The 10417-nt window shown below is 46.9% G+C and overlaps 1 protein-coding gene across 4 annotated transcripts in view; it reads left to right on the top strand.

Annotated features, from left to right (window-relative positions):
* The first annotated feature begins 3047 nt into the window (after positions 1–3047).
* The window catches only part of SAMD7 (sterile alpha motif domain containing 7), a 33600-nt gene continuing 26230 nt past the window's right edge, over positions 3048–10417 (top strand). For 3 of the 4 annotated variants that reach the window (XM_077348441.1, XM_077348443.1, XM_077348444.1), the window contains exon 1: positions 9229–9576. The gene's annotated coding sequence lies outside the window, so the exon portion shown is untranslated. Of the gene's footprint in view, positions 3071–9228; positions 9577–10417 lie in introns of those variants that run through there. The other variant, XM_077348440.1, reaches the window with a different exon arrangement.

Below are 10417 nucleotides of genomic sequence, written 5' to 3'. Positions count from 1 at the left end.
TTGTTTTATAGCTCAAGTTACCAGGCTACCTGTCTCTGGCAAGGGAGTTCATACTGTTCTCCCCTCCTCATTGGTTACACTTTGAGGAAACTGCAGGCCACTGGGAAAGCTGAGAAAGAGAAGAGCCGGCATGCTTCTGCTGGCTGACCAGTGGGAAAGACTTTGCTTAATGATATTACAAAACATTTTGTGCTTCTTATGGTTGCTGAGATTGGAATGTACAGCGGTGTTTGTCCAGTCTGATTGTATCAGTCAGCAATGGTCTGGTCTGGCTCATAATGAAATCCAGTGTGCTAGAGAAAGTGAGAACCCAGGATAAGCAACTTCTAGGTGGGGCTAGACGATCTCCTGGAATAAAGTTAGGATTGCCAGCTCTGGGTTGGGAAATACCTGGAGACTTTGGTGCCACCAACCAGATCTTATTATTATACTGTATACATGTGTATATAGTATAGAGAGCCAGCTTGGTGTTAGTGGTTAGGAGTGTGGACTTCTAATCTGGCAAGCCAGGTTTGATTCCCTGCTCCTCCCCATGCAGACAGCTGGGTGACCTTGGGCTCGCCACAGCACTGATAAAGCTGTTCTGACTGAGTAGTAATGCCAGGGCTCTTTCAGCCTCACCTACCTCACAGGGTGTCTGTTGTGGGGAGAGGAAGGGAAGGTGATTGTAAACCACTTTGAGACTCCTTCGAGCAATTAAAACTGGGGTATAAAACCCAGCTTTTCTGCTACTTGGCTACTGACGAAGACCTTCCGGGTTGAAATGCATTTGGTCTATAGTCATTCCATGTGCAGCCACTGAAAGTGTACATGAAATACTGCACAGATTGTGACGCTTATGTTTCAATGTTGCTTTTAATCTGCTTAATGTGCGCTTAATAGTAAACATTTGTATTTTCATCATGTAAACATTTGTATTTTAATAGTAAACATTTGTATTTTCAATATTTGTTGCTCAGGCTTCAGGTTTCAGCCGAGACCAGCCACGAGGTGACGGGCCAATGTAAGGGTGAGTGTATCGCACGCCAGCTGACAGACAGGCGATGCCGGGTTAATCCAGCCTTCTGCAAATATACGAAGGGCGTGAACAGCAAAGACATGAGGGACTTTCTGTGCGGTGAAGTGCGGAGCTGCGCTATAACAACAGCCGTGATAAACATAAGTCAAGAAGATGGTAGCTGAGACAGCTGGTATGAGAAAGTCCAAGGTGTGGTCCATCTCTGGTCCACCACCGAAGCTCATGAGAAGGAAGCATTACCTTCCGTTGGACCTAGTTCATAGGTATGGGACCTGCAGTGCCCTCCAAAGCAGGGTTAGGCCCTGTTAAGCCCAGTGGTTTCAATGGAGTTAGAAGGACGTAACAGTGCTTAGGATGGCACCATTAGCGGATTCTTCAGCTCTTTTGCTATTCAGGGCCTGGCACATTCACCATGACAGTAAACATTTGCAGCAGCATAGGAGTGCCCTTGACCTGGCCTGGGGTAGTAGCCTCAATGAGAGAGCTAGTTTGGTGTAGGAGTTAGATGTGGTGACTTCTAATCTGGTGATCTGGGTTTGATTCCCTGCTCCTCTTCCACATGCAGCCAGCTGGGTGACCTTGGGCCATTCACAGCCGTAATAGGGCTGTTCTCACAGACAAGTCCCATCAGAGCTCTTTCAGCCCCACCTACCTCACAGGAAATCTGTTGTGGGGAGAGGAATGGGAAGGCGATTGTGAGCCGCTTGGAGACTCCCCTGGGCAGTGAAAAGAAGGAGAAGGAGAAGGAGAGTTGGTTCTTATATGCCACTTTTCTCTACCAGAAGGAGTCTCAAAGCGGCTTACATTCACCTTCCCTTTCCTCTCCCCACAACAACAAGAAGAAGAGTTGGCTCTTATATGCCACTTTTCTCTATCCAAAGGAGGCTCAAAGCGGCTTACATTCCCCTTCCCTTCCTCTCCCCACAACAGACACCCTGTGGGGTGGGTGAGGCTGAGAGAGCCCTGATATCACTGCTTGGTCAGAAAAGCTTTATCAGTGCTGTGGCGAGCCCAAGGTCACGCAGCTGGTTGCATGTGGGAGAGGAGCGGGAAATCACATCCTGTTACCCAAATTAGAAGTCCACATTCCTAACCACTACACCAAGCTGGTATAGTGTGTGTGTGTGTGTGTGTGTGTGTGTATATATATATATATATATATGTATGTGTGTGTGTGTGTGTGTGTGTGTGTGTGTGTGTGTGTATACGTGTACGTGTACGTGTACGTGTATGTGTATATATATAGATTAACTCCTACCCATTCGGGAAACACCTCCAGGGCCGTCAGGAAACCCAAGGGTTTCATAGAACCCGGGTTGAGAAAGCCTGGCTTATACTAAGGCAGCCTTTTTCAACCTTTTGACTGAGAAGGAGCCCCTGAAATATTTTTTTAGGCTTCGAGGACCCCAGGAAGTGATGTCAACTGACTGTACCTCCCTGCCAGGCCCCCCTGGCATCACAATCCCATGTTAACAGGCAGGCTTGAAGAGAACTGAGGGGAGAGACAGGAGAGGGGTGAAGGTGGAAGTAGACATATAGGCTCAGCCCCTTCCCAGGTACAGAAGCCACAAGAGAAACCACCCATGCTCAGGAGGGGGGAGGGGGAGCAATGGAAGTGGCTGGTTCCCTCGCTTGTGGCCAAGTCCATCAAGATAGGAGAGGAAAGGCCACGGACCACCTCTGGAGTGCCTGCAGACCCCTGGGTGTCCTTGGACCCCTGGCTGGGAATCTCTGTGCTAAGGGATCTAAAGAAACAGCACACAGGACGTGTCTTATTGGGGCACGGATTTTAGTAAATATGGTGGAAAGGGAATGTCAGTGTCTTTTATTTCTTTTTCTAATATGTCGCAGAAACTTACTTCAAAATTCACATTATACCCAAATGCACACATATGAAATGCTTCCTGTACTTTCTAGGAGCATTTCCAGAGAACCTGTCTGTCTTTCGGGGATATGACAGGGAAATCGATCCCATGAGTCCATGCGTGTTTACACCGTCCTGAGCACGGAGGGCCTTTACAGCTGAAGAGGTGGCTCAACTAACGCCCAGAGGTGAGCATTCTAATGCTTGTGTACACACCGCCTACAAGCAGATTCTTTCTTCTCCGTCCTCTTGGCTTGCCAGAAGGGAGCAGGTGAGCAGAAGAGGGGCCGACCCTTCACAGGGACAACCTCATTAGCTGCATCCCACGCAGCATCCTCCATTCAAAGATTAGGATGGATTTTGGGACTTTGCCTCATCTTGACTCCTTAATCCGGCATATATGCTAAAGGAATAATGCCATTAGAGGATTGATGCCACAAGTTGATTTGCAAAAAAAAAAAGAGAGAGAGAGAGAGAGAGCAAAAAACAAAAACAAAAAAGAAAGGATTTGCAAACCCTAAAATCCTATATTGCATGCACTTAATCATGATGTATTATTTTGAGGATTTCCTCTTCAGTTCAGTAGTGATTCTAATTCAACCCATGTGGTGCTGCTGAAGAACACTGCAATTCAGCCTCAGCACCTGCTTTGCAGTTAGGAAAGGCGCTAAAAAACAGGTCTCTCAGTGGCTACGGAAGACTAAAGGGACCTCCACTTCCAGAGGGAGTCAGCCACTGCATTCGCGCACCCTGTTGTTTTAAAATTAATTAATTTGTTCATTTTTAGATTTAGACCCACCTTTCCCCAAGAGGCTCCGGGAAGCTGTTGTTGGCGCTTCAAAGTAACTGGTTGAGATGGGAAGCTGCCCTAGATCAGGGGTAGTCAACCTGTGGTCCTCCAGATGTTCATGGACTACAATTCCCATGAGCCCCTGCCAGCATTTGCTGGCAGGGGCTCATGGCAATTGTAGTCCATGAACATCTGGAGGACCACAGGTTGACTACCCCTGCCCTAGATGGATTACTGGTCTTCTCCAGCAGAGCTGTTCTTATATTCTTATAGAATCATAGCGATGGAAGGGAACACCCAGGCCATCTAGTCCAGCCCCCTGTCCAATGCAGGATCAGCCTCAAGCATCCAGCATAAGTATCTGTCCTCCCGAGGCAGCTGATTCCTCTGCTGAACATATTAAATGAATAAAGCAATGAAAAGAATATGAAACAGCATCCCTTCTAAATGAATCTCTGCCCATTTAAAGGACAATTTCATTAAAATTCAGCCCCATACAGATTCCTTCTAAATATATAAATATTGGAAGTACTGTATAAGATAGGGAAGAATTTAAACCTTTTTTTTTTTTACATGTCTCCAAATGCAAGCTTTTGGAGCTGACTTTGTGCACCAATTACTTTAAATTGTATCACACAGGCAATTGGAGTCAACAGGGGCCCATTGGCCCTTTTCTGTTTGTAACTTTAGATGGTTAGCCACGTAACCTCCTAAGGTATGTAATTTTTGCAGTGGAACTGACAACAATGCAAGGTACAGGGAATTGTTGATTGCCACTGTGGGATGGCAGGTGAATTTCCTCCAGGCGAGGCTAGATTCTGGAGATTTTTGGTAGGGGGAATCACTTGGTTATGAAATTGGAGTCACCATGGGTGGGCAGGTAGTTGTGAGTTCTTGCATTGTGCAGGGGATTGGACTAGATGACCCTGGAGATCCCTTCCAACTCAATGATTCTATGTTAAATCCGTGGGTTCAGGGTGGACAGGTTTAGTATCAACAGTTCTAGTTACTTCCACTGGCCTTGGAAATAGGCAAGCTTGGGACATCAACATTGGCACTATTTGGCAGCATTTCAAGAGATGGTCAAATACATCCTTCTCACAAGGCCTTCTGATTAAGACATAGTTCCAGAAGCTAAGTTACAGAGACAAAATATTAAGAACTTTGCATTGTCACATAAAGCAGGGGTAGTCAACCTGTGATCCTCCAGATGTCCATGGACTACAATTCCCATGAGCCCCTGCCAGCGTTTGCTGTGGTGTTTGCTGGCAGGGGCTCATGGGAATTGTAGTCCATGGACATCTGGAGGACCACAGGTTGACTACCCCTGTGTTTAAGCACTGAATGGGCCCTTTAGGAATCTTATCATTTCATAGCATAACAAAAGTGAAAAGTTCAACCCCTACTCTATCAATTTTAAAACATCACATTTCTAACTGCACGTGGAATAGACCAACATAGAATGGACCAAACGCGTTTCGACCCTGAGGGGACTCCCTCAGTGGTCAAATTATTGTGAGGAATGCACTCATGTATAAAATCAAAATCAAAAGGCTTGCTGGGTGGCAAAGAAAAATCTGTTAGGTGCTGCTCCAACTAGTCTTCCTAATGTGAAGGTATCTGATTTGGAGCCCACCTTCTGAAATACGCACTTCCAGAGGCCACCACTCTCTGCTTTGGCCCAGCTCTCAATCACCAGGGCATCCCCACGTGGGTCAGAAAGCTTTTTGGTTTTACCTTTGAATCGGCACAGCTGATCAGAAGGCCTGCTGGGCTAAAGCCCTACCTAGCTCTGCCCACTTTCTAAGAGCACTTGGTGGACACCAAGAAAATTGCTGGTGGGGACCACACTGGGCATGCCTGGATTAGGCAATCCAAAGGCTCTTCACATCTGGAGCTGCATTCAAAGGAGCCCAAACTCAATTTCCTAAGCACGTAAAGAGTAAAGATAAAGAAGCAAAGGCAGAAATTTGGACAGGTTATGTCACTTCCCATGGATGCGATGGCAGGCACCTCAAGCACAGATGTGTGCATGTACCTGCAGATATCGGAGGCAAGGATGGTAGAACGCACAAAGTTCCTGAAACAGGCACAAAGAAAATGTGGACTGAAATGGGCCTTGTGCACTAATGCAAGCTGTGCTTTAAGCTCTTTCCTTACCATACTGCAGCATCTCCATGGTGGCATTCCCGTCTGAATAGAAGCTAATTGACCTGGACAGCATAAAAGCCAAAGAGAAAAGGACGTAATTCCTTCTGGGCATTTAAGAGGTGATTAATTGCAGGTCTCCAGACAAGCTCAGCCACTTGACATCCCCACCCACAGACCTTAAGGGTATTGTGGTCACGGTTGCCAAGCAGCTTGAGGAGGCTTACCCGCTGCACCGGATCCTGAGCACCTCCTAGGATTTGACCAAGAGTCACCTCTGCGCTTGGCAGTTCCATAACTAACCACTTCAAGGCGCCATCGCTTATTATATCTACAAACAGGACCTCCGCAGAACGATTCTGATACCACATCAGGCACATATGAAGACGACTGAAAATGTCTCGTGTTGGCCCTGCTGCTAAGATACTCCAGGAGTGGCCAAACTGTGACTCTCCAGATGTCCATGGACTACAATTCCCAGGAGCCCCTGTCAGCATGGTATTGGCAGGGGCTCATGGGAATTGTAGCCCACGGAGAGCCACGGTTTGGCCACCCCTGAGATACTCCATATTGGGCAGTTGCAGGTGAGTCTGCAGTAAAATAACAAGATTTGAGTCTATCCGTTTGTTTAAAAAAAACAAGAACGAGGCCCCTCCTCAGGCTGGACATTGATGTCCGGTGCACCCTATACCCTTTTCTATTACTACCACTCCCGGGGTAGACTGCCATGAGGTTGGGGAAGGGACATGCTGCCAATCTCGTTTTATCGGGGGAATTTTTTAAAGAGGGTTTGATGGTTCTGGGGGTTTAATGGATATATATATATAGAGAGAGAGAGAGAGCCTCTTGTGGCACAGAGTGGTAAGGCAGCCGACATGCTGTCTGAAGCTCTGACCATGAGGTTGGGAGTTTGATCCCAGCAGCCGGCTCAAGGTTGACTCAGCCTTCCATCTTTCTGAGGTTGGTAAGATGAGTACCCAGCTTGCTGGGGGGGGGGGTAAACGGTAATGACTGGGGAAGGCACTGGCAAACCGCCCTAGAGGGCATCACCCCAAGGGTCAGACATGACCCGGTGCTTGCACAGGGGATACCTTTACCTATATATATAGGCAGAGCCTATATATTATTCCATTATTCCTCTTAATATTTGTGAAACAGATCTGGGGGTGGAGAGCATCCTGGCTGTCCGAGATGGAATAGGGCCAATAAGGGTGCAGCCTCACCCTGATTGGCCCTCCCTCTCCAGCTCCCGCCCTCCTTCCCTGGACGCTAGCCACTTTGCTCTCAGACGCCTGAGAGAGACACACAGAGACACAGAGAGCCCTGCCAAACCACAAATGACCCTGATTACCTGCTATGGTTCCTGCTACGAGGAAGAGAGAGAGACAGATAGAGACAAACTGCAAACAAGCCCCAAACTGCAAACAGCCTGCTAGAAGGAGCCCTAGAAGGAGCCCTGCTAGAAGGAGCCCTGCTTTCCTGCTAGAAGGAGCCCTGATTACCTCCTATGAGTCTGCCGGTGCCCCCTGGGTCCTAGTGCCCATTGTTTTCCTGGTTGCAATGGGCTTTCTTGCTAGTATATATATAATGTTTATTTCAAACACTTCAACAAAACAAATCCCAACGTACCTAAAACAAAACAGAACATAACAAATCTAATGGAGCAAAAATTATGGGCCTGATGTTAAGTCCTATATTGATCAAAACAAAGCAATAAAAGAAATGCTTTCAGGAAATAGAGGTTGACTGTTCACGAGGGCTGGGGGGGAAGGGAACTGATATTTGAAGGGGTTTTCCACATTTTTATGATATTCCATTACCTCCAAATAAGAAATTGAGGCATCCACTTGTCCCAAAAGTGAAATTGGTGTCTCTACTTAAAAGGACTGTGTCATGGGTGATGTGGAAGATCTCTATCTCAGTCCCTGGAGAGCTGCTGCCAGAAAGAGGAGAGACAGTTCTGAGCTTGATAGTAAAATAATCTGACTGTATAGGGCAGCTTCATGTGTTTGTGGGTGTCTGGGGGTGGCATTACTCACTGAATTTCTCACTGAACTCTATCTAGATCTGGCATGGGTTTCCCATTTCACCATATCTTAGTAGGCCTGCCCCGTTGATGGCATCGTCATACGCTGCTAGGACCAAAGGGGCTTCTGTTCCCAGTCATGTGGTCCTATCTGTTCAGCCTGCAGAGACTTCAGGAGATGCAATGGGTAAACATTGTGTGTTGTGCAGGGGGCTGGACCCTGGAGACCCCTTCCAACTCTATGATTCTATGAACAGGATTTTGTTCATGCTGTAGTTTTTGAATTCTGTAGTTCCCTTGAGAAGTGCAAACATAGATGGTTGCATTCATTTACACAGCATATTGGACATGGGATTATACCTACTGCCACTCTATGCCCTATTCCTATTCCTAGAAAGCACTAGGAACTGGGGCAGAAAGGCAGAAACCTCAGTCTGGGTCTAGCATGAAGAAGGATGCTTTGGGCTGATCCTGCGTTGAGCAGGGGGTTGGACTAGATGGCCTGTATGGCTCCTTCCATGATTCTAAGAAGAGTTGGTTCTTATATGCCACTTTTCTCTACTCGAAGGAGTCTCAAAGCAGCTTAAATTCACCTTCCCTTTCCTCTCCCCACAACAGACACCCTGTGAGGTGGGTGAGGCTGAGAGAGCCCTGATACTACTGCTCGGTCAGAAGAGCTTTATCAGTGCCGTGGCGGGCCCAAGGTCACCCAGCTGGCTGCATGTGGGGAAGCGTGGAATCAAACCTGGCTTGCCAGATTAGAAGTCCGCACTCCTAACCACTACACCAAGCTGGCTCTAGCCTAGCACAAGCAGGAAACTCAGTCAATTTAATGAGCACCCCATTTCTGCTGAAATCGGCTGGACCCCATGGAATGTCCATGGGTTAGTCTATGGCAGGGGTAGTCAAACTGCGGCCCTCCAGATGCTGGCAGCGGTTCATGGGAATTGTAGTCCATGGACATCTGGAGGGCCACAGTTTGACTACCCCTGCTCTATGGGATTCTGATGGTGATTTAACCCATTCATTCCTCTAAGAAGGAAATCAACAACTTGTGAAGAAGCCCTCGAGAATTAAAGCGTAAACTGTCTTCTTGAGCTGTATAGCCATCTGATCCTTCTGTTAGCCCCACAATGTGATTAGCAGGATTTTCATCTCTCCAACCCAACAGGATAAGTAATTCTGGGGCACCAGGCCTGTCATGTGACACAAAGCACAGGGTCACTAAGAAAGAATCAATAGGGGGGAAATATTGCACAGATAACAGATAACAGCCAAAGCAATTCCGATCTCTTTGTATTTCTGTGATCTCGGGGACAATCAATGTTTTCAACGAATGCACTAAAGTGCCTTAAGGGCTAACAACAGCTTATCAGGTTAAATGTTGAAATAGGTTTATCGGATCAGCGGGAAGCGCTGTTTGTAATTATGTTTTTGCCGCTTGCCTAAGAGATGGGCGTGGGAGAAGAGCCCGTGATGTCAGAGTGGGAAGGCCTTCGAAGCAACGGTGAAGGATGAGCAAGAGGAGTTTGCATTTAAAGCAAACCCAGTGATAGTTAAGAGGTTTGGGGTTTTTTTTTTTCTTTTTACAGGGCTGATGGAAATGTGTCTTAACAGCTGCCGGCCGTTTGACAGCTCCTGCCTGAAGCAAAGACCCACCGGGAGGGTGATCGCCCTTCGCTCTTTGAGCAGCCTCACCTGGCTTCCAATCTAAAAACTTGACAAGTGACGTAAGTAGCAAATGATCATTTACATGGACCTGTCATAAAAGTGACATGTTTGTGGAGACAGAGGTTGCTTTCCATTTGCAGCCTTCAAGAGGAGGCCTCTTCAGCAGCAGCAACTAACATTTAAAAGGAGTTTGCATGAATTGAAATATGACTGTTCCCTTGGAGCATTTTTGACTGTGCTTATAAGGTTGTGAGCTAACAGATGGAGATGCGAAATAGAAATGTTTTAAGGGAATCAAGACATGCAAGTATCGCATGGCTGAATTTATGGGCTGGATCCCACAGCCAGGGGTAGTCAAACTGCGGCCCTCCAGATGTCCATGGACTACAATTCCCATGAGCCCCTGCCAATGCTGGCAGGGGCTCATGGGAATTGTAGTCCATGGACATCTGGAGGGCCGCAGTTTGACTACCCCTGCCATAGACCCATTCTACTTATGGCAATACTTTTTTTTCAGCACCAGGCAAAAGCCAGCAGTTTGCAGAATGGGCCAGCAGGGTCCAGTTCTGTATTTGTAGGGTAGGTTTGTTTATTGGTTTGTTTGTTTGCTTGTCTGTTTTGCTGTGCTGCAATTATTTCTACACCATGATGTTTTCCATGTGATACACAATGAACGGGAAACTTTGCCATCAACCAGTGAAGCTTAGAATCCTTCAATGGAAACCAATTCCATGATGCGATCTGAATCAGCTCAAACCAAAGACATTTTCCTCATATGGTTTGCAGATCCAGTTAAACGCCCGGAGTTAGGGGCTGCCATGGCCCATAAAATCAGATAAAACCATATATATCAAAGGTTTTTAAATTATTGAATCCAATGGGTTACTTTAAGGGCCAAAT

Source organism: Paroedura picta, chromosome 8 (genome assembly GCF_049243985.1).
Source record: "Paroedura picta isolate Pp20150507F chromosome 8, Ppicta_v3.0, whole genome shotgun sequence".
Taxonomy (NCBI): domain Eukaryota; kingdom Metazoa; phylum Chordata; class Lepidosauria; order Squamata; family Gekkonidae; genus Paroedura; species Paroedura picta.
This window is presented reverse-complemented; position numbering and strand designations above follow the sequence as displayed.